This window comes from Crotalus tigris, unplaced genomic scaffold (assembly GCF_016545835.1).
Source record: "Crotalus tigris isolate CLP2741 ecotype Arizona unplaced genomic scaffold, ASM1654583v1 scf7180000019478.12717781048:2074007, whole genome shotgun sequence".
NCBI lineage: Eukaryota > Metazoa > Chordata > Lepidosauria > Squamata > Viperidae > Crotalus > Crotalus tigris.
This window is the reverse complement of record NW_024097560.1, coordinates 2039554-2064197: the sequence shown is the minus strand read 5'-3', so window position 1 is coordinate 2064197 and position 24644 is coordinate 2039554. Positions and strand designations below refer to the sequence as shown.

General features: G+C 47.1%; 1 long non-coding RNA gene across 1 annotated transcript; it reads left to right on the top strand.

The window, feature by feature from the left end:
- Nucleotides 1-250: 250 nt before the first annotated feature.
- Nucleotides 251-1675, top strand: LOC120316751. The gene is made up of 2 exons (XR_005559045.1): nt 251-283; nt 1553-1675. It is a non-coding gene; the product is annotated as an uncharacterized LOC120316751 (long non-coding RNA).
- Nucleotides 1676-24644: the final 22969 nt, after the last annotated feature.

The window sequence follows — 24644 nt, the reverse complement described above, 5'->3', positions numbered from 1 at the left end:
TAATTCTAGCCATGGCGATGGTTCTTAGAACCAGAAAGCAAGCCTCAACGGCACTTTTTAATGCTAAGTGTGGCCGTTGATCTATAAAAGATTTTGTAGCTTTAGAGTCCCTGAGATCGAGGGGAGGAACATTTGCACGCCTGTTGCCAAATGTTCCTCAGAAGAGACACGGAGGAAGAAACAAAGCCGAAGAAAGAAAAAAGAAGAACCAAGACAGCAAGAAAATGTCTCCAGTTCAAGCCCTATTAGCCTTTGGCTGTGATGGCGCCTCCTACGCTGTGAGGTAAGTTGTATTCTTCAAAGTTTTATGATATGGAGGGAGGTCAATGGTCCCCCCCAAGCAAAAAAAATTGATGGTCCATTCTTCCTAGGTAAGAAGGGGTAACACCTGCATCTGAGGTAATAGTAACCACAGTGTATTGTGCCTTCTTAGGTGTAAAACCTCAGTGGCAGCTGAAGTAACGTTGATTTTTTTTTTATTTCAAAGGCATGTACTACAGCATCTTAGAAGACAGAAGACTCAGCTTTGATGGTAAAAGTACAAGAAGAAGGAATGGAAATCAAGAATGAATACGATCTTGTAGATAGTTGATTTTATATCTTTCTTGCCTGGCATAAATTAAGCCCTGGCAACGGTTCTTAGAACCAGAAAGAAAGTTTCAATGGACCTTTTAATTCTAGGTGTGGCCATTGATTGATAATAGATTTTATAGTTTTCTGCCTGGTGTAAATTTAGCCATGGCTATGGTTCTTAGAACCAGAAAGAAAACCTCTCAGTGGCCCATTTAAATGACCAACGTGGCCAGTGATTAATCATAGATTTTATACCTTTCTTGCCTGGCATAATTCTAGCCATGGCGATGGTTCTTAGAACCAAAAGAAAACCTCAATGGCCCTTTTTAATGCTAGGTGTGGCTGTTGATCAATTATAGATTTTATACCTTTCTTGCCTGGCATAATTCTAGCCATGGCGATGGTTCTTAGAACCAAAAGAAAACCTCAATGGCCCTTTTTAATGCTAGGTGTGGCTGTTGATCAATTATAGATTTTATGCCTTTCTTGCCTGGCATAATTCTAGCCATGGCGATGGTTCTTAGAACCAAAAGAAAACCTCAATTTTAATGCTAGATGTGGCCGTTGATCTAGAAAAGAATTTATAGCTTTAGAATCCCTGAGATTGAGGGGAGGAACATTTGCACCCTGTTGCCAAATGTTCCTCAGAAGAGACACGGCGAAGGAAGAAACAAAGGCGAAGAAAGAAAAAAGAAGAACCAAGACAGCAAGAAAATGTCTCCAGTTCAAGCCCTATTAGCCTTTGGCTGTGATGGCGCCTCCTACGCTGTGAGGTAAGTTGTATTCTTCAAAGTTTTATGATATGGAGGGAGGTCAATGTTCCCCCCCCCCCAAAAAAAATTGATGGTCCATTTTTCCTAGGTAAGTAGGAGTAACACCTGCCTCTGAGGTAATAGTAACCACAGTGTATTGTGCCTTCTTAGGTGTAAAACCTCAGTGGCAGCTGAATTAATGTTGATTTTTTTTTTTTATCTCAAAGGCATGTACTCTACACCATCCTAGAAGACAGAAGACTCACTTGTCAGCCTGCAGTGTTGATGGTGAAAAAGGAGGAAGAAGGAATGGAACGCAAGAATGAACATGATCTCCACCAAGAATGCTATTTCACCAATTATGTCAAAACTGACCTTTAGAACAATCGCTGAAAATGTAAGCCACTTTCATGATCACACCACACTACACATTTTAATCCTATCTGTGACCATTGCTACATAATAGGGATTCTCGTTTTCTTGCCTGTTGTATTTTTAGCCCATTCTAGGTGTGTTCCATGATGTTCATAAGATTCCATACTTTTCTTGCCTCCTTACTGTTAGGCCTGGCAATGGTTCTTAAAACCCAAAAGAAAATGTCTATGGCCCTTTCTATTGCTAGGCTTGGTCACTGATTATTAAAACAGTAATTAGTATTCTGGCCTAGTGTAATGTTAGCCACAGCTGTACTTCTTAGAACTTGAGAAGGGCCACACAAGCATTCCACATGCCAATCCATCCTGTAAATAGTGATGACTCATTTTTAGAGGTCTTTCAGTCCCTGAGCTTGTGTGACACACCGAATGGATGTGGATAATTATCGGCTCCCAGACTCACTCAGTCCATGAGCAGATACTTTCTGAGACTCACACTAGAAGTCTCTCTCTTTCAGTCCCCGAGTGAGCAGCGAGGGCGAATCACACTGGAGGCGTCAACAGCCCTCGGCTGGAAGTCTCTCCTGGTCCCTGAGGCTCCCCAATTGAGTCTCAAACTGGAAGGGAATCCTTTTGGATCGCTTCCCTCACTGGTCAATGATGATCATGATCATTGCAGTCCATGAAACCAGAGAGACAAAAGAGATGCACTATTCCTGATTCCATCTGCACCGCCCCCCATGTTTAGGCATGGACCCTTGGTCACGCCTCCTTCGCCCCCTGCCACTCGCCTCAGCCCATTTACAGCCAGCTTTCCTCCTCCGTTGCCCTCCCGCAGCCATTCTCCACGGCCAGTGGACCCTTGGCCCTCTGCCCGTCGCCCTTCGGCCTGGACAATTCACCCAGACACCCTTTGTCCCGGGCCTTTGGCTATATGGGACAAATAGCCCCCAGCCATGGTGCTGCGGGGGCAGCATGCGATGAGCAACCCCAGGGGCTGGGGAGGGCAGCTGTGATGCAAGATTTTTTTTAAAAAGTGCTCTGCTCTGCATGTTTTGGGGCCTTGCAGCTCTGACCCCAGAATCGGAAGGAGGGGGACTGGCAGCAGAAGTAGCAACCACCGGGGCCACTGGGGGGAGCAGTCAGACAAGAGTGTGTTGGGGAACGAGGGAGGGAGGGAGGGGCACCTCAAGGGGACTTCACAAAGACAGCTTGACTCGCAACTCAAACGAAAGAGAGGAGGAGGAGAAAGGCCGGAGCAGCTTCTGCCACAGCCAGGGAGGCGGGTTAGGGGGGCACACAGGCAAACAGAGGGCTGGTGTGCTGCTGGAACTGGAGCGTCATGGGAGGGAAGCGTGGGCTAATGGGACTGCTTGCGCCTTGGGAGGGAAGGGAGGGCAACTGGCAAGGACTGGGGATGATGGGACTGCGTGCGCCGTCGTGGGAGGGAAGGGAGGGCAAATGGCAAGGGCTGGGGATGATGGGACTGCGTGCGCCATCGTGGGAGGGAAGGGAGGGCAAATGGGAAGGGCTGGGGATGATGGGACTGCGTGCGCCGTCGTGGGAGAGAAGGGAGGGCAAATGGCAAGGGCTGGGGCTGATGGGACTGCGTGCGCCATTGTGGGAGGGAAGGGAGGGCAAATGGGAAGGGCTGGGGCTGATGGGACTGCGTGCGCCGTCGTGGGAGGGAAGGGAAGGCAAATGGCAATGGCTGGGGATGATGGGACTGCGTGCGCCGTCGTGGGAGGGGAGGGCAAATGGGAAGGGCTGGGGCTGATGGGACTGCGTGCGCCGTCGTGGGAGGGAAGGGAGGGCAAATGGGAAGGGCTGGGGGCTGATGGGACTGCGTGCGCCGTCGTGGGAGGGAAGGGAAGGCAAATGGGAAGGGCTGGGGGCTGATGGGACTGCGTGCGCCGTCGTGGGAGGGAAGGGAGGGCAAATGGCAAGGGCTGGGGCTGATGGGACTGCGTGCGCCGTCGTGGGAGGGAAGGGAGGGCAAATGGGAAGGGCTGGGGCTGATGGGACTGCGTGCGCCGTCGTGGGAGGGAAGGGAGGGCAAATGGCAAGGGCTGGGGCTGATGGGACTGCGTGCGCCGTCGTGGGGGGAAGGGAGGGCAAATGGCAAGGGCTGGGGCTGATGGGACTGCGTGCGCCGTCGTGGGAGGGAAGGGAGGGCAAATGGGAAGGGCTGGGGCTGATGGGACTGCGTGCGCTGCGTGCGTGGGAGGGAAGGGAGGGCAAATCGGGCTGGGGGATGGGACTGCGTGCGCCGTCGTGGGAGGGAAGGGAGGGCAAATGGCAAGGGCTGGGGCTGATGGGACTACGTGCGCCGTCGTGGGGGGGGAAGGGAGGGCAAATGGCAAGGGCTGGGGCTGATGGGACTGCGTGCGCCGTCGTGGGGGGGAAGGGAGGGCAAATGGCAAGGGCTGGGGCTGATGGGACTGCGTGCGCCGTCGTGGGGGGGAAGGGAGGGCAAATGGGAAGGGCTGGGGCTGATGGGACTGCGTGCGCCGTCGTGGGAGGGAAGGGAGGGCAAATGGCAAGGGCTGGGGCTGATGGGACTGCGTGCGCCGTCGTGGGAGGGAAGGGAGGGCAAATGGGAAGGGCTGGGGCTGATGGGACTGCGTGCGCCGTCGTGGGAGGGAAGGGAGGGCAAATGGCAAGGGCTGGGGCTGATGGGACTGCGTGCGCCGTCGTGGGAGGGAAGGGAGGGCAAATGGCAAGGGCTGGGGCTGATGGGACTGCGTGCGCCGTCGTGGGGGGGAAGGGAGGGCAAATGGGAAGGGCTGGGGCTGATGGGACTGCGTGCGCCGTCGTGGGAGGGAAGGGAGGGCAAATGGGAAGGGCTGGGGCTGATGGGACTGCGTGCGCCGTCGTGGGGGGGAAGGGAGGGCAAATGGCAAGGGCTGGGGCTGATGGGACTGCGTGCGCCGTCGTGGGGGGGAAGGGAGGGCAAATGGGAAGGGCTGGGGCTGATGGGACTGCGTGCGCCGTCGTGGGAGGGAAGGGAGGGCAAATGGCAAGGGCTGGGGCTGATGGGACTGCGTGCGCCGTCGTGGGAGGGAAGGGAGGGCAAATGGGAAGGGCTGGGGCTGATGGGACTGCGTGCGCCGTCGTGGGAGGGAAGGGAGGGCAAATGGCAAGGGCTGGGGCTGATGGGACTGCGTGCGCCGTCGTGGGAGGGAAGGGAGGGCAAATGGGAAGGGCTGGGGCTGATGGGACTGCGTGCGCCGTCGTGGGAGGGAAGGGAGGGCAAATGGCAAGGGCTGGGGCTGATGGGACTGCGTGCGCCGTCGTGGGAGGGAAGGGAGGGCAAATGGCATGGGCTTGGGGGTTGGAACTGTGACCCGTCGTGGGAGGGACGGGTGGGTAGAAGCCAAGCTGGCCTTGCTGTTTGCCTGTGTGCCCCCCTAACCCGCCTCCCTGGCTGTGGCAGAAGCTGCTCCGGCCTTTCTCCTCCTCCTCTCTTTCGTTTGAGTTGCGAGTCAAGCTGTCTTTGTGAAGTCCCCTTGAGGTGCCCCTCCCTCCCTCCCTCGTTCCCCAACACACTCTTGTCTGACTGCTCCCCCCAGTGGCCCCGGTGGTTGCTACTTCTGCTGCCAGTCCCCCTCCTTCCGATTCTGGGGTCAGAGCTGCAAGGCCCCAAAACATGCAGAGCAGCCACAGCACTTTAAAAAATCTTGCATCACAACTGCCCTCCCCAGCCCCTGGGATTGCTCATTGCACGCTGCCCCCGCAGCACCATGGCTCCTGCCTGCCACCCAGCTGGCTGTGGGCTATTTGTCCTGTACAGACAAAGACCCAGGACAAACGGTATCTGGGTGAATTGGCCGGGCCGAAGGGCGACAGGCAGAGGGCCAAGGGCCCACTGGCCGTGGAGAATGGCTGCGGGAGGGCAGCGGAGGAGGAAAGCTGGCTGTAAATGGGCACGGGTGAGTTGATGGGCTGCATTTCTTGGGCAAAAGGCTGCACTGCTGCTGAGGCCATCCTGACTCAGAGGTGATGCCAAGGCACTCATGACAGAGGTCTTCCAGCCCCTGAGTTACTACTCTGTGAAACTCACACTGAATGAGTAGGCAGCCAGACGCTCCCAGGCTCGTCCAGCCTCTGAGCACACACTCTGTGAGACTCACCATGGGAGGGAGACCCTTTCAGTACCTGAGTGAGCAGCCAGGGCGAGTCACACTGGAGGAGTCAACAGCGCTCAACTACAAGCCTCCTCCGGTGCCCTAGCTGAGTCTCAAACTGGAAGGGAATCCTTTTGAATCGCTTCCCTCCCAACTTCATACCCTGAGAAATAATGTCAGCTGCAGCCAGATCTCTTGGAACCAAAAGTAAACCTGGTGACACACTTTAATACGAGGTATTGCCATCTCTACAAATTAATAACTAGTTTTTTGCTAGAGTGAAACATTATGTCCTCGAACTGGAAAATAAATCTGTGTGACCCTTTTAAATTCTAGATGTGGCCATTGAAACCCTGAGTAGATTTCTTGCCTGGCTTAATTTAGGCACGATGGTCGTTCTTAGAACCAGAAAGCATCTCAATGGCCCTTTTTAACGCTGGGTGTGCCGGTGATTGATAATAGATTTTATAGTTTTCTGCCTGGCATAAATTTAGCCACAGCCATGGTTCTTAGAACCAGACAGAAAACCTCAACCGCTCTTGTTAATGTCTGGTGTGGCCAGTGATTGATAAAAGATTTCTATTTGGAATAATTTTATCCACGGCTGTTGTTTAAAATGTGTAAGTTATGTTTTGACTGATAAATATTAAACATGACACACAGTATGGCGGTCACCTCAAGAATTTTGATTTCTTTTGTCACACACATTTGTCTTTTTGTTCCTGAAATTTCTGTTTGACATTTATTTTTTGTAATACAACTGAGTTTTACTCCTGATTTACTGTTGTTAAGTAGTTGTGATGCTTATGGTAGACAAGTTTTATCTTTTACCTGTTTTTATGTATTCTTTCTTATCACCATCTCTTCACCAAGAGATACCTGTTGTGATATTTATGTATTTGAACACTGAAGTTGTGTTTTCTTTCTTCTGAGAAAAATCTTTTGATGACAACTATGGTTCCTTTTACACCTCACCTTTTGTCAAAAATGTCATTTTAAATTAGTGAACTATTTAACCCATGGTATTTTATCATTGCTTTTGTAATTTTTGTGTGACTTTTTATCCTTAAAATATTGGATTATGCTTTTATGTATTTTATCTGTAAGACTGTATTATGTTTTGAATTGTTGTACAAACTGTTGCAACTGGGTAACGCTTGGAAGATATGATGCAGAACAATAAAGTATTTTTTGAGTCTTCCTTCACTATACGTTCCAGCAGCCCAACCGGAATTGAAATGGGGTTTAAATAGAGTATAATACATTATACTTATAGTGTATTATACTCTATTTAAACCCCATTTCAATTCCGGTTGGGCTGCTGGAACGTGCTGCATTGCCTCACCTGCTGCTTAATCTGTAAGTTTTGGGAGAATCCACCAGGAAAGTAGCGGCCCGCGCGCCTAATGGTGCGCGAATTATATAATTATATAACTAAAAATCACAAACAGTAGCAGTACATTCAGGGAAAGTGTGTGTGACATCCCTTGTATCTAAGATGTCTGGCTTAGTTCAGTGCAACACTTGCTTTGCAGCTGTCTTTCGCAGTACCCTTTTCAAACTTGGAAACTGTCCTATCTGTAAACAAATCACTAGCCTACAAGGACAGATCATTTACCTAGGGTCTGTAATCCGTGTTCTTCGGGCAGAAATTAGGTGTCCAGTTCAGCCCCTCTAGTAAGCCCCCATGCTATCAGCCCCCTTTATCACAAAGATCCTGTAGGAGAAGGGCAGTGTGGACAACCGTGGGATCTGGCAGGGTGAGAGCTGTGAACCATAAACACAAAGCTTTCGCTGTGTGTCTGCACAACAGTTACAGTGCCCTTGCTGACCTTAATAGGGACATTAAGGAGACAGGTAAAGGTATTTGTGAAGATAACTCAAATAAGCAGGGGATTGTGGTCCGAGATGAAGAACTAGATTCTGACAGGGAAAAGTGTGAATCAGGTATTGCACATCAGTCATGCAAGAATAGAAAGGCTCCCAAAAAGAGAAGCTACCTTCTGGTAGGTGATTCAATTATCAGGGATGTAAATTTAGGGAAGGACACAGAGGCTTTGAAAGAGGTCAGGTGTCTTCCAGGTGCTACTGCCAGTAGGGACAAGAAGCGTATTTCTAAAATAATCAAGAATGGCAGCAAGGACTTGGATGTGGAGGCTATTGTACATCTTGTCACTAATGATCTATCCCAAAAAGATGTACTCTCTGTGCAGAATGATTTCCAGAGCTTGGGGAAGGAACTTAGCAGAATAGGCTGTAGGCTTACTTTCTCAGAGGTCTTACCAGTGTATAAGGAGCAAAACGGAAAAGGCCAGCGCATAGCACAATTCAATATGTGGCTCAAGGAGTGGTGTAAAGGGGAAGGCTTTGGATATATTAGTCACGATGTCAGTAGCTGGTCCAATCAAAAGATGTACAAAAGAGATGGTTTGCATCCATCAAAAAAAGGGACTGAGTTACTCGGCTATAAAATCACAGATTTTCTGGAGGGAAATTTAAACTAAACAGCGGGGACAGGGAGTTAATTGATACGGAACAACCCTGTCCCCGGCAATTTAAAAACTATAGGGCTATCAGTGCATGTAGCATAGATATGTGTGTGGACAAGAATACCAACCTTGCTATCAAGCAAAATGAAGCCTCTAATAGCGAGTGCCACATAAAGTGCACAAACCAAATAGGTGGTAAGACAATAGGGGAACTCAGGCACCACACAGGTTATATAGAAAGGAAACACAGGGCCACCCACAAAGGACTCAAATGTTTATACACCAATGCACAGAGTATGAACAGCAAACAGGGTGAACTAGAAATTCAGGTTAATGAGGGCAGATACGATATTGTTGCCATTACAGAAACATGGTGGGATGAAACCCACACATGGAACACATAGCTAGAGGGATTTAAATTATTTAAAAGAAACAGACCAAATAAAAGAGGAGGTGGAGTTGCTCTCTATATAAGAAATAACTACATCTCCACAGAAATCGAGCACAACAATGATAAAAACTGTCTTGAATGCATTTGGGTCAATATAAAAGGGAGGGGAAATGACATTGCCATAGGTGTATACTACAGACCACCCAACCAAACAGAGGAAATAGATGAACTTTTTGCTAGTCAGCTAACTAAGGTATGTAGGAAGCACATCACAATAGTAATGGGGGACTTTAACTACCCTGACATCAACTGGGAGACAAACTCCGCACCAAGTGGAAGATCAAACAGGGTCCTGGCAAACCTAGCAGACAACTTTGTCTCCCAAAAAGTAGAGAATGGAACTAGGGGATTAGCCATTTTGGATCTAATTCTCACTAACAGAGATGAAATGATAGACGGTGTTGAAGCCATAGGAACTCTGGGAGGAAGTGATCATGCAATATTAGAATTCAACATTATAGAAGCACAAGCAATAGAACACAGTCAAACTAGAGTCTTGGACTTCAAGAGAGCTAATTTCAATAAACTTAGAGAGGGCTTAGGAAGGATTCCACGGATGAGAATCCTCAAGGGAAAACAACTCAAGAAGCTTGGGAAATTTTGAAAAATGAGATAATAAAAGCACAGTCTAGCACAATACCAACAAAGAGGAAAAACAACAGCTCCCAAAAGAAACCAGCATGGCTGCATAAAGAACTCTCTGACAAATTGAAAGATAAAAAGAACAAGTATAGAAAGTGGAAAGAGGGGAACATAACTAAGTCAGAATATCAGCAAATAGCCCGAGCCTGCAAAGATGAAGTGAAGAAAGACAAGGCTCAAAATGAACTGAGGCTTGCGACCAAAGTCAAAAATAACAAAAAAAGCTTCTTTCAACATGTAAAAAACAAGAAAAAATTGAAGGAAATGATTGGTCCATTAGTGGGTGGAAGTGGCAAGAAGGTGACAAGCAAAAGGGAGAAAGCAGAACTATTTAACTCATTTTTTTGCATCTGTCTTTACACAAAGGGAAAAAACAGACCAACCTATCAAAAATAGTGCCATAAAAAACAAAACAGAAACACAAATTAAGATAGGCAAGAAAATGGTTAGTGAGCACCTGTCCAGCCTAGATGAGTTCAAATCACCAGGACCAGATGGATTACACCCCAGAGTTCTCAAGGAACTGGCAGATGTTATATCGGAGCCACTGAACTATATTTTTCAAAGATCCTGGAACACAGGGGAACTACCAGAGGACTGGAAAAGAGCTGATGTAGTTCCCATCTCAAAAAAGGAAAAAAAATGGATCCAGGAAATTACAGACCTATCAGCCTGACCTCAATACCTGGGAAGATCCTGGAAAAGATAATCAAACAACGAATCAATGAACACCTAGAGGCAAACAAAGTCATTACTAAAAGCCAACAAGGGTTTGTCAAAAATAGATCATGCCAGACAAATCTTATTGCATTCTTTGACCAAGTGACAAAATTAGTGGATCAGAGGAATGCTGTGGACATAATTTACTTGGACTTCAGTAAGGCATTTGATAAAGTAGATCACAACCTACTACTTGACAAGATAGAAAAATGTGGGGTAGACAGAACCACCACCAGATGGATCCGTAGCTGGCTGACCGGCCGTACTCAGCGAGTGGTCCTCAATGGAACTGCATATATATGGAGGGAAGTGTGTAGTGGGGTGCCCCAGGGCTCTGTTCTGGGCCCAGTACTCTTCAACATCTTCATCAACGATTTGGATGAAGGGATAGATGGGGAACTCATCAAATTTGCAGACGACACCAAGCTGGCAGGAATAGCCAAAACTCCAGAAGACAGGCTTCAGATACAGAAGGATCTGGACAGACTTGAACACTGGGCACTAACTAACAAAATGAAATTCAATGGTGAAAAAAGCAAGGTTCTACATTTAGGCAAGAAAAACCAAATGCACAAGTACAGCATAGGTGGCACCATGCTCAATAGTAGTAACTGTGAGAGGGACCTCGGAGTCCTAATAGACAATCACCTAAATATGAGCCAGCAGTGTGCTGCAGCTGCCAAAAAGGCCAACACAGTGCTAGGCTGCATTAACAGAGGGATAGAATCAAGATCACGTGAAGTATTAATACCACTCTTCAATGCCTTGGTAAGGCCACACTTGGAATACTGCATCCAGTTTTGGTCACCACGATGCAAAAAAGAAGTTGAGACTCTAGAAAGAGTACAGAGAAGAGCAACAAAGATGATTAGGGGACTGGAGGCTAAAACATATAAGGAACGGTTGCTAGAATTGGGTATGTCTAGTTCAGGGGTAGGCAACCCAAAACACTCAAAGAGCCACTTGAACCCGTTTCCCACCAAAAACAAAACACCGGGAGCCGCAAAACCCTTTTGATATCTAAAATGAAGATCACACTGCATATATCCTTTTTTATCTTTATTATAGGTGTGTGTGTGTGTGTGTGTGTGTGTGTGTGTGTGTGAGAGAGAGAGAGAGAGAGAGAGAGAGAGTGTTTGTGTATGTGTGTGTATATATATACACACACACACATTAAAAATAAAAGTAAAAATATGACTCTTGGGAATATCCATACTATTAAAACAATGATCACCGAGAGAATGCTTTAAGAGAATAAAATTACATACACACACAGGTAAAAAAAAGGATATATGCAGTGTTATCTTCATTTTAGATGTCAAAAGGGTCTCTCTCTCTGTCTCTCTCCCTCCCTCCCTCTCCGCCCTTGGTCTGCCACTCCTCTTCCCCCACTCTCTTTCTTTCTCTCTCTTTCCTCTCTCTCTCCCCCTCCCTCTCTCTCTCTTTCTCTCTCTTTCTTTCCCCCCCCCCCATCTGCTGCTCACCTGGCAAGCTTCAAGTTGTTCTCCAACAATCTCAGGGGTAGGCAACCTCGTCTCTTTTATGACTCATGGACTTCAACTCCCAGAATTCCTGAGTCAGCCTAGCTGGGCTAGCTAGCTCTCTCCTGACCTTCCTGCTTCCTGCAGAGACGCAGCAAAGGGAGGAGCTCCGCCCAGAAAGCTTTTCAGCTCCTCGGAGAACAATGTGAGTGCACTCTCTTTTACACACACACACACACACACACACACAAAACACACACACACAGAGAGAGAAGCAGGGAAGCGCAATTGCCTCTCTCTGTCTCTGTCTCTCTCTGCAAAGGCAGAGGAGGCTGGGAGCCACAAGGGAAGGCTCAAAGAGCCGCATGCGGCTCTGGAGCCGCAGGTTGCCGACCTGTGGTCTAGTTTAACGAAGAGAAGGACAAGGGGGGACATGATAGCAGTATTCCAATATCTCAGGGGCTGCCATAAAGAAGAGGAATTAAGCTATTTTCCAAAGCACCTGAAGGCAGGACAAGAAGCAATGGGTGGAAACTAATCAAGGAGAGAAGCAACCTAGAACTAAGGAGAAACTTCCTGACAGTGAGAACAATTAATCAGTGGAACAGCCTGCCTCCAGAAGCAGTAAATGCTCCAACCCTGGAAGTTTTTAAGAAGAGACTGGACAGCCATTTGTCCGAAATGGTGTAGGGTTTCCTGACTGAGCAGGGGGTTGGACTAGATGACCTCCAAGGTCCCTTCCAACTTTACTAATATGAATATGAATATATTTGGGATCCTGCGGTCAGGAGCTTGGACCTGTTAGGCACCTTGTGCTCCTGCCCTGTGCCGAAATCACTGAGGATCATCTTTTGTAAGGATTTGGGGGTTCTACCAAAATAAACTTCCAATGAAGTTTTTTGTGCTTTATATAACAAATGTTTTAGATTTCTCTCTCTCCCTCTCTCATCTATTATCTATCTCACCTATTAATCATCGATATCAGACATGTCAAACACAATGCCCGGGGGCCGGATGCGGCCCGCAAAGTGGTTTCATGTGGCCCACGAAGCCATCCTGGAAACAGTGAGGGAGCCCGCTGTCTTGGCCCCCGCCGGCTGGGAGCCAATGTACAATTTTGTGGTGGCCATCTTGGTACTTGCCCCAGTGGACCATGCCTTGGCACTTGCCCCCGTCCCACCCCATTCTGCCAGAGACCCTCAGATCTGTCCCATTCCTGCCCAGACCCCCACAGGCACCCTTAACGCGACTGGTGTAGAATTGGGCACGCCCACCCAGTAGGCCACACCTACTCCATGCACACCCACCCAGTAGGCCACACCCACTCTGGCCACACCCACCCAGCCCCCCCCCGAGCAACTGCAATGCTGATGCGGCCCTCAGTGAAATTGAGTTTGACACCCAATCTATATTTAATCTATCCAGTAACCTTTTCTGCTGTACCTTGGGGAAAAAATGCCATGGACTTACCTGGCTACAGGAGGGCAGCATTCCCTGTTTTGCCCTCCTCAGTGCCCTATTAGAAATGAAATTTTAGCTTCTGCAAGTATCTTTTGTATTCCCAGCAGCCTCTTCTGTGGCTGCTTTGAGCTTCCATCAAAGGAAGGAAATGAAAGAATAAAAATAAGCCACTTCAGGGCTTCTTTGCTAAACGTTACAGCACACACTGGCCACAAGAGGGCAGACTTTGCTGCTTTGACTAAACTCAGTTTTATACGTGTTTGCTTATTATGTATATTCCTTTATCAAAGGTGTACTCTGAGTGCCCCTAGGAGTCAGCAACCTGCGGCTCTGGAGCCGCATATGGCTCTTTGAGCCTTCCCCTGCAGCTCCCAGCCTCCTCTGCCATTTGCAGAAAGAGAGAGAGGCACTTGTGCTTCCCCCCTCCTCTCTCTCTCTCTCTCTCTCTCTCTCTCTCTGTGTGTGTGTGTGTGTGTGTGTGTGTGTGTAAAAAAGAGAGTGGACTCACAGTGTTCTCCGACGAGCTAAAAAGCTTACTGGATGGCACTCCTCCTTTTGCTGCGTCTCTGCAGGAAGCAGGAAGGGCAGGAGAGAGCTAGCTAGCCCAGCTATGCTGACGCAGGAATTCTGGGAGTAGAAGTCCATGAGTCATAAAAGATGTTTTCGGTTGTAAATGGGTCCAAGTGGCTCTTCGAGTGTTTTGGGTTACCTACTCCTAGGGCCTAAGAAAAAAGCACTGAGTTGTAGGAATCATAACAAATCACCAGAATTCTTGATCGGTTTAATTTCCTGCTTTTACCAGCTGGTCTTGGGGTGAAGAGAATCAAATCCTGCCACAAGACCTCCCACTTGCTATTGGCACAGCCTTCTCAAAACAACACAACTCCATATTTTGAGCTGGAGCACAGGCTTGAACCAGAGGAGCCGGTCAAATTTCCCCCGAACCCTGAATTAACCACAAAACAACGGCTAAAAGAAGAATAGTTTCTCCTTTCTGTTATGTTTTTCCTTCTAAACAGTAGAAGAAAATACAGTGAGCAATTGCTTTGGGAGATCAACAATAACAACAATAGAGTGGAAGGTCTTGTAGTCCAGCAGGAAAGCCTATAGTACCACTTCAGACAAATGGTTGTCAAGTCTCTTCTTAAAAACCTGAGGCCCTACTCTTTCCTTGCCCAAAAGAGGGCAAAAAAGTCAGGCTTTCCCAAGATATGAAAGACTATGTTGTTATTTTAGGGGCAAAGTCATCAGAACGCAGCCTTAGGCAGGAATAGCAGCCACACAAGGAAATCAACCTTACCTGCCAACTTCCAGTCACACATGCGCAGTAGTCCTCCGCTGTCTTACACACCGACCTCCCCGGGATGGCCAACTTCCTGTCCGTTTCTGTGGCCGTCCTTCCACTTCCATTCAGAACGACCTTCTCGGCATGGCCGACTTCCTGTCCCTAAGCTGGCGGCTGGATGCCGGTACGAGAGACTAGGAGGCTGGGTCTCTTTGTGCCCTTTCCACTTCAGAGGGAGAAAAACAAGAGGCCAAATTGGGAACATAGAGATACAGTTCATATGTTGGAAACATAAATTTCAGGGATTCTTTCTCAGGCTTAGTTGCCCCATCTGCATTTGTAAAATGGCCCTTGGGCCCCGTTTTACAGCCGGAGAGGGCAAGACAGGTTCAGGGAACAGAACAGTCGGGATTTTGAGGTTATTCTTTTGCATCTGTATTATTAGAAGCCTTGATATTAATAATTATATAGCAGGGCTTTTCAACCAGTGGTATGTGTACCACTTGTGGTACTTTGCCACATGGCCTGTAGACCGTGATTGCAAGTCAAGGGTAGTAGGGGAGGGGAATGAGCCTATCGTGGCTTATTAATATTAATAAGGTTTTAATAATAAAGAATAATCATCATCTTAAAACGCCATTAAAGAGGTTTATTTATTTTTGTGGCTGCAGTATCTGATTTGACAGAGTTTTCTGTCCCTTGGCTATAGGATGGAGGCCATTAAAAAAAGCCTACCATGGACTCCAAGCTAAAGCTATGAGACGGGAAAGTGTGCCCTCTTCTGGTCAAAAACGGGTATTGTGGCCACCAAAAGAAATAAACCTTTTTAATGGCATTTTAAATTCTCTATCTTTATTAACAGTATTAACACCTTATTATTAATAGGGCCAGGGGAGGCCCGTTTGCTGCAACGCAGGCGCGGAAGAAGAAATCTGCTTCAAAAGCCTTAAATCTAGTTAAGGAGGACTATGATGCCCTATTAATATTAATAAGGTTTTAATAATAAAGAATAAACTTAAAATGCCATTGAAAAGTTTTTTTTTAATTTTTATTTTTAACCAACAAAACAGAACAAAGCAAAATATAACACACATACACATACAATATATACTCCTTTTTTTTACAGCAATTACGTAACGGTAATCTAATATTTACATTTACCCCTTATTCTTCTTTAGAATATTTGTCCTTATAGCCCCATTATTTCTTATTTACATTTTTCTTCCTACATGTTCTACTTCTTACTAAGAATAATTCATATTATTATACATTATTATAGACATATTTTCACTTTTGACCTTTCCATATTTATTCTCCTCTATTGAAAAGTTTTTTAATGGCTCCTCTACCTGCTTCAACCACAGGATGGCACTGTTTTTTGACCCTTAATACCATTCAATAACTTCAATAGATAAATAATAATAATCTTAAAATCATATTAAAAGGATTTATTTCCTTTTGTGACTGCTATTCTTTAACCGTAGGACTCAATTCTTCCCAGAGGGCTTGACCGCTTTAGTCTCAATAAATAACTTCCCCTCTCCCAGGAAACAGGCGATGGGAGCATAAGGGGGCTTCCTGTGCACTTTCCTCACTGTTTTTAAATATCCCTAAGCTACACCCAACCTAAGCAAAGCAGTTACCAATAGAATAAGAGACGTGGAGTTCCAGCTAGAACTTAACAGAATCTCTCTCTGCAGCAAGAAAATGGATTAAATGGGGTGTGTGGGGACCAGCAAGGTATCTGAAAGACCTGAGCTTTCCTAAGAGTAGGAACCCTACCTCCTGCTATTTCCCACCAAAACTGCAATATTTAGAGGAGCGGTGGCAATCGCAACCTCCCACCGTGTTTCCCACTGCCTCTTGTGGTTTTTACTGGGCTCCCAACCTTACTCCAGTTCCATCCCCGTCTTTTTAAAAGGAAAAGCCTTAATCTCACTGAAGCTGGCAAAAAAGGGGGGGAAAAATCCTCAAGGACAACTTATCTGTTTTCCCCCAGTTCCTTCTGAACAGCCACAGAAAGTGGGGGTCACCCATTTGGCAGAGGGAGCGTGACCTCCTTTCTCCACTGCCTTTTCCAAAAAGGCTAAAGCTTTCATCCGGCAGGCGTCCCCACCCTTCCTCCTGGCCGCTACATCAGTCGATGCAGCTGTGACTGGGGGAAGTTAGCAAAACTGCAAGCCGGACTCTGCAAAGACCCGGGTCTCCTGCTTCCCCCAGAGAGACCTGCTTTTCCTTTCTCTTACCTCTGGGCGGTGGGTGGGCTGTTTACGGCAACCTGGAGAGGAAAGGAAGAAATCTCCTACCCTTCCTAACCCTGACTTGTTTTGGACGAAGGTCTACAAAGTTAGATGGACGGCGAACAAAATAATAAAAGCCATTAGTTGCAACTTCTCACGTCTCATCCCTTTTCTCCATCCTTTAAATGATAAACCTAGAAGGGAACGATAGGTTATACACATTTTCAAAATAAACTGCATTTATTTTTATATTGATCGTTTCTTAATAAAAATGCACACAATTTCAAATAGAGATTTGATATTGAGCCTATATTAATACAGAGGGATCTCTAAGAAATATAGTTTAGAAACATCAAACCTAAATACAAACCTACATACATACGATCTCCTGAAAGAAATAGCAGGGCAGGACAAACAAAAGTATGCTTGAATAAAAACATCTGGGTTTGCTTGAAGGGGGCGAGTCCGCCCTGCCCAGAAGGTCCCCGAAAAAAAGGAAGTGGAAGGACGATTAAGAAGAAAGGACCGGAAGTCGGCCATATTGGGAAGGTCGAAATTCCAAAGACACTGGAGGACGGCGAATTTGCGCGGACAGGAAGTCGGACATACTGAGGATGTCTACCCGAAAGGAAGTAGGGGGAAAGATTAAGAACGAAGGGACGGAAGTCGGATATCATGGAAAGGTACTTTTACCGCAGCAACTGGGGGACAGCCGATACCGACGGACAGGAAGCCCGCCGTCCAGAGAGAACATCTCGTCAAGAACCAACCGGCCGACATGCGCAGAAGGCTGAGGGAACCCTTTGGCGGACGCTCTGCGCTTTGGGGCTTAGCTTCTCGGTGTCCCGATCCTGGGCAAGTGGCCTACGACGGCCTCCCTTGTAATGCTATGGGACGGGAAACACTGCCCTCCTGTGGTCAAAAACGGGTACTGCTGCCGCCCAAAGAAATAAATTGAATAGCATTTGAAGCTTATTCTTCTCTATTTTTATTCTTAACGCCTTATTATTAATATTAACGTGGCGACGGGGGGCCCGATCGGTGCGACACGGGCGCAGAAGAAATCCTGGTTCCAATCTTAAACCGAGTTAAGGCCTATCGTGGCTTATTCATATTAATAAGTGTTAATAATCAAGAATAATCATCTTAAAGAGGTTTATTTATTTTTCTGGCTGCAGTATCTGATTTGACCAGTTTTCCGTCCCTTAGCAGGGCTGGCTCAGGAATTCTGGGAGTTGAAGTCCACCAGTCATCAAAGAGCCAAGGTTGCCTACCCCTGCCTTAGCTATAGGATGGAGGCCATCAAAAAGGCCTAGGGTGGACTCCAAGCCAAAGCTAGGGGACAGAAAACTGTGCCCTCCTGGGGTCAAAAATGGGTATTGCGGCCACCCAAAGAAATAAACCTTTTTAATGGCATTTTAAAATGACCGTATTCTCTATCTTTATTAACGGTATTAACACCTTAGTAATAGACGAAGGTCCACAAAGTTAGATGGACGGCGAACAAATTAATAAATGCCATTAGTTGCAACTTCTCACGTCTCACCCCTTTTATCCATCCTTTAAATGATAAACCTATAAGGGAACGCTAGGTTATATACTTTTTCAAAATAAACTACATTTATTTTTATATTGATCGTTTCGTAATAAAAATACACAATATTTCAAATAGATATTTGATATTGCGCTTATATGAATACATAGGTATCTCTAAGAAATATAGTTTAGAAACACAAAACCTAAATACAAACCTACATACGTACGATCTCCTTAAAGAAAAAGAAGGGCAGGACAAACAAAACTATGCTTGAATAAAAACATCTGGGTTTGCTTGAAGGGGGCGAGCGGGGTGCACTTTTAGGAGCAACCTCTTAAGGTGTAACACAGGGAAGTGCGATACGACTGGATCATGGAGAAAGCTAGGGAGTTCCAGAAAAACATCTACTTCTGCTTCATTGACTATGCTAAAGCCTTTGATTGTGTGGATCACAACAAATTGTGGCAAGTTCTTAAAGAGATGGGAATACCAGACAATCTTATTTGTCTCTTGAGAAACCTATATGCGGGTCAAGAAGCAACAGTGAGAACTGGACACGGAACCACGGATGGGTTCAAAATTGGAAAAGGAGTCCGGCAAGGCTGTATACTGTCGCCCTGCCTATTTAACTTATATGCAGAACACATCATGAGAAAGGCAGGGCTAGATGAAACAAAAGTTGGAATTAAGATTGCCGGGAGAAATATCAACAACCTAAGATATGCAGATGATACCACTCTAAGGGCAGAAAGTGAAGAGGAACTACGGAGCCTCTTGATGCGGGTGAAGAAGGAGAGTGCAAACGTTGGCTTGAAACTCAACATTAAGAAAACCAAAATCATGGCATCCGGCCCACTCAATTGCTGGCAAATAGATGGGGAAGAAATGGGGGTGGTGACAGATTTTATTTTTCTGGGCTCCAAGATCACCTCAGATGGGGACTGCAGCCAAGAAATTAAAAGACGCTTGCTCCTGGGAAGGAAAGCTATGGAAAATCTAGACAGCGTACTAAAAAGCAGAGACATCACCCTGCCAACAAAAGTGCGTATAGTCCAGGCCATGGTTTGCCCAGTTGCAATGTATGGCTGTGAAAGGTGGACCATAAGGAAGGCTGAGCGCCAAAGAATGGAGGCCTTTGAACTATGGTGCTGGAGAAGACTCCTGCGAGTCCCTTGGACTGCAAGGCGTTCAAACCGGTCAGTCCTAGAAGAGATCAACCCCGACTGCTCTTTAGAAGGCCAGATACTGAAGTTGAAACTCAAATACTTTGGCCACCTAATGAGAAGGAAGGACTCACTGGAGAAGGGCCTAATGCTGGGAAAGATTGAGGGCAATAGAAGAAGGGGACGACAGAGAATGAGGTGGTTGGATGGAGTCACTGAAGCAGTAGGTGTGAACTTAAATGGACTCCAGAAGATGGTAGAGGACAGGAAGACCTGGAGGAACATTGTCCACGCGGTCGTGATGGGTCAGACACGACTTCGCAATTAACAACAACAAAAGAAATAAACCTTTTTAATGGCATTTTAAAATGACGGTATTCTCTATCTTTATTAACGGTATTAACACCGTATTAATGGGGCCCGTTGGAGGAAAATTCCACGTAGGGTCTCCTGCTTCAGCAGGCGGCTGGACTAGAAGACCTCCAAGGTCCCTTCCAGCTGTATTCTGACAGAATTTTCCTCCAATGGGATTTTCCCATGTATTTTACCAGGAAACATACATAGGGCAGCCTAGAAAAGTCAGTGCCCTCCTACCCATACCCAAGCACTTTGAGTTCGTTGCCGATGTCCATTTGCTCTAGGAGTTCACGTTGACGTAACCCTAACCCTAAGTGGAATTTTCCTCCAATGGGATTTTCCCATGTATTTTACCAGGAAACATACATGGGCAGCCTAGAAAAGTCAGTGCCTCCTAACCATACCCAAGCACTCCGAGTTTGTTGGCGATGTCCATTTTGCTCTAGGGTTCACGGTGACGTAACCCTAACCCTAAGTGGAGTTTTCCTCCAATGGGATATTCCCATGTATTTTACCAGGAAACATACCATAGGGCAGCCTAGAAAAGTCAGTGCACTCCTAACCATACCCAAGCACTCCGAGTTTGTTGGCGATGTCCATTTTGCTCTAGGATTTCACGTGACGTAACCCTAACCCTAAGTGGAATTTTCCTGCAATGGGATTTTCCCATGTATTTTACCAGGAAACATAGATAGGGCAGCCTAGAAAAATCAGTGCCCTCCTAACCATACCCAAGCACTCCGAGTTCGTTGGCGATGTCCATTTTGCTCTAGGAGTTCATGGTGACGTAACCCTAACCCTAAGTGGAATTTTCCTCCAATGGGATTTTCCCATGTATTTTACCAGGAAACATAGAAAGGGCAGCCTAGAAAAGTCAGTGCCCTCCTAACCATACCCAAGCACTCCGAGTTTGTTGGCGATGTCCATTTTGCTCTAGGAGTTAATGGTGACGTAACCCTAACCCTACGTGTAATTTCCTCCAATGGGTAGGGATTTCCCATGTATTTTACCAGGAACATAGAAAGGGCAGCCTAGAAAAGTCAGTGCCCTCCTATCCATGCCCAAGCACTCTGAGTTCGTTGGCGATGTCCATTTTGCTATAGGAGTTCATGGTGACGTAACCCTAACCTAAGTGGAATTTTCCTCCAATGGGATTTTCCCATGTATTTTACCAGGAAACATAGATAAGGCAGCCTAGAAAGTCAGTGCCCTCCTAACAATACCCAAGCACTCCGAGTTTGTTGGCGATGTCCATTTTGCTCTAGGAGTTCACGGTGACGTAACCAAAACCCTAAGTGGAATTTTCCTCCAATGGGATTTTCCCATGTATTTTACCAGGAAACATACATAGGGTAGCCTAGAAAAGTCAGTGCACTCCTAACCATACCCAAGCACTCCGAGTTTGTTGGCGATGTCCATTTTGTTCTAGGAGTTCACGGTGACGTAACCCTAACCCTAAGTGGAATTTTCCTCCAATGGGATTTTCCCATGTATTTTACCAGGAAACATACATAGGGCAGCCTAGAAAAGTCAGTGCCCTCCTAACCATACCCAAGCACTCCGAGTTTGTTGGCGATGTCCATTTTGCTCTAGGAGTTCACGGTGACGTAACCCTAACCCTAAGTGGAATTTTCCTCCAATGGGATTTTCCCATGTATTTTACCAGGAAACATACATAGGGCAGCCTAGAAAAGTCAGTGCACTCCTAACCATACCCAAGCACTCCGAGTTTGTTGGCGATGTCCATTTTGCTCTAGGAGTTCACGGTGACGTAACCCTAACCCTAAGTGGAATTTTCCTCCAATGAGATTTTCCCATGTATTTTACCAGGAAACATAGATAGGGTAGCCTAGAAAAGTCAGTGCCGTCCTAACCATACCCAAGCACTACGAGTTTGTTGGCGATGTCCATTTTGCTCTAGGAGTTCACGTGACGTAACCCTAACCCTAAGTGGAATTTTCCTCCAATGGGATTCTCCCATGTATTTTACAGGAAACATCCATAGGGCACAGCCTAACCCTAAGTGGAGTTTTCCTCCAATGGGATTTTCCCATGTATTTTACCAGGAAACATACATAGGGCAGCCTAGAAAAGTCAGTGCACTCCTAACCATACCCAAGCACTCCGAGTTTGTTGGCGATGTCCATTTTGCTCTAGGACTTCACGGTGACGTAACCCTAACCCTAAGTGGAATTTTCCTCCAATGGGATTTTCCCATGTATTTTACCAGGAAACATAGATAAGGCAGCCTAGAAAGTCAGTGCCCTCCTAACAATACCCAAGCACTCCGAGTTTGTTGGCGATGTCCATTTTGCTCTAGGAGTTCACGGTGACGTAACCCTAACCCTAACTGGAATTTTCCTCCAATGGGATTTTCCCATGTATTTTACCAGGAAACATAGATAAGGTAGCCTAGAAAAGTCAGTGCCCTCCTAACAATACCCAAGCACTCCGAGTTTGTTGGCGATTTTTGTTTCTTCTGCCATCAAAGTGCTTCATAAAACACTAACGCTGTAATCTACAAACCACATTAACGCAATTGAAATCGCTCTTAAAATTACACCAGAGGATTGCTCAGAAATCAAAAGCTCGGCCAAAGAGATGCGTTCTTACCTTGTCCCTAAATACCCGGAAAGCGGGGCCCGTGAGGATCACCCAAAGATGCTGTCGCACGGCCTGCCTGGTGTGCCAGCAAAGGCCCTTTCCGGTAGACTGCCAAGCTCTGCTAATGGGAAGGCCCTTGGAGAGGTCCCTCCCGCTATTTCCCACCAAAACTGCAATATTGAGAGGAGTGGTGGCGATCGCAACCTCCCACCCTGTTTCCCGCTTCCTCTTGGGGTTTTTACTGGGCTCCCAACCTTACTCCATTTCCATCCGTGTCTCTTTAAAAGGAAAAGCCTTAACCTCACTGAAAGTGGCAAAAAGGGGGGGGGAATCCTCAAGGACAACTTACCTGTTTCCCCCCAGTTCCTTCTTAACAGCCACAGCAAGGGGTGGGGTGTCACCCATCCGGCAGAGGCTCTAGGCTGGAAATCCAGGGAGCGTGACCTCCTTCCTCCACTGCCTCTTCCCAAAAGGCCCGAAGCTTTCAGCCGGCAGGCGTCCCCACCCTTCCTCCTGGCCGCTACATCAGTCGATGCAGCTGTGACTGGGGGAAGTTAGCAAAATTGCAAGCCGGACTCTGCAAAGACCCGTGTCTCCTGCTGCCCCCAGAGAGACCTGCTTTTCCGTTCTCTTACCTGGAGAGGAAAGGAAGGAATCTCCTACCCTTCCTAACCCTGACTTGTTTTGGACGAAGGTCTACAAAGTTAGATGGACGGCGAACAAAATAATAAAAGCCATTAGGTGCAGCTTCTCACGTCTCATCCCTTTTATCCATCCTTTAAAAGATAAACCTAGAATGGAACGATAGGTTATACACATTTTCAAAATAAACTGCATTTATTTTTATATTGATCGTTTCTTAATAAAAATGCACACAATTTCAAATAAGAGATTTGATATTGCACCTATATTAATACATAGGGATCTCTAAGAAAGATAGTTGAGAAACATCAAACCTAAATACAAACCTACATACGTACGATCTCCTTACAGAAATAGCAGGGCAGGACAAACAAAACTATTCTTGAATAAAAACACCTGGATTTGCTTGAAGGGGGCGAGCGGGGTGCACTTTTAGGAGCAACCTCTTAAGGTGTAACACAGGGAAGCGCGATACGATGGTTCTTCTACATCCGGGACTCGGGCGCTGGGAAAACACCATTCAACGGCTGCCTTGCTTGGCAGCCTTCGAGGAGACCCCCGAGACGGGTCGGAACCCCCTTCCCGACCCGGACGCCAAAAGCCTGGAGCGTGTCCCGCCGGCCCCGCCTCTAAAAAGGAGCGCGGCTGAGCTCGCGTAAACGACCCCGAAGTGTGTTATGAAAACAAGCTAACTTCGTCTCTACGTATAGCTGAAAGGGGAAAGAGCGCAAAGAGACCAGGTCTCGCAACCTCCGGCGCCGCCGCCGCCACCGGTTCTCGGTCGCATTTTTACAGACACCGGCGGCGAAAGGCCAGGCGGACATCTTAGGGGAGAGGACCAAACGAGTGGCCGGGGAGGAGGCGGGGGAGGGGGAGGGTGGGGATCCCCCGCTAACTAGGTAACAGAGAAAGCCGGTATTTTTCTGGAATCAGAAAATGCGGGGATGACTCGGCTCACCTGAGGCAGTAGCAGGCTTCCTTTTTTTCCTTCCCGAGGCCTCGCCGGTAGACGTGCGCTCCGTCCACGTAGTGCAGAAAAGAGCACGGGAAAAAGCAGGGAACCGTGCTGCGAACGGACAGGAAACTGGGGACGAATTCGGCGGACGGACAGGAACTCGGCCGTACTGGGAACGTCGTCGTCGGTGGTCATGCTACGGGACGGAAAACCGTGCCCTCCTGTGGTCAAAATCGGGTACTGCGGTCGCCGAAAAAAATAAAGCTTTTAAATGGGATTTTAAGGCTATTTATTTTTCCCCCGTCTTTATTAGTAACCTCTTGTTAATATTAATAGGGCGACGAGAGGCCCTTTTGCCATTTTCGAAGGTTTATTTCTTTCGGTGGCTGCTATACCCGGCTTGGCCACGGGAGGGCACTGTTTTCCCTCCCTTAGCGATAGCGGCATTGAGGCCGTGGAAAAGGCCTACGGTGGCCTCGATGGTAAATGCTATGGGACGGGTATTGCGGCCGCCGAGGGAAATAAGCCTTTTGAATGGGATTTTCAAGGCTTACCTCGTTGATCGGACGTGGAGTCCACCCTGCCCAGAAGGTCCCCGGAAAAAAAGGAAGTGGAAGGATGATTAAGAAGAACGGACCGGACGTCGACCATATTGGGAAGGTCGCAATTCAAAGCCCCTGGAGGACGGCGAAATTGAGCGGACAGGAAGTCGGACATATTGAGGAGGTCTACCCGAAAGGAAGTAAGGGGGGAACATTGAGAACGAAGGGACGGAAGTCGTTTGCCGCAGC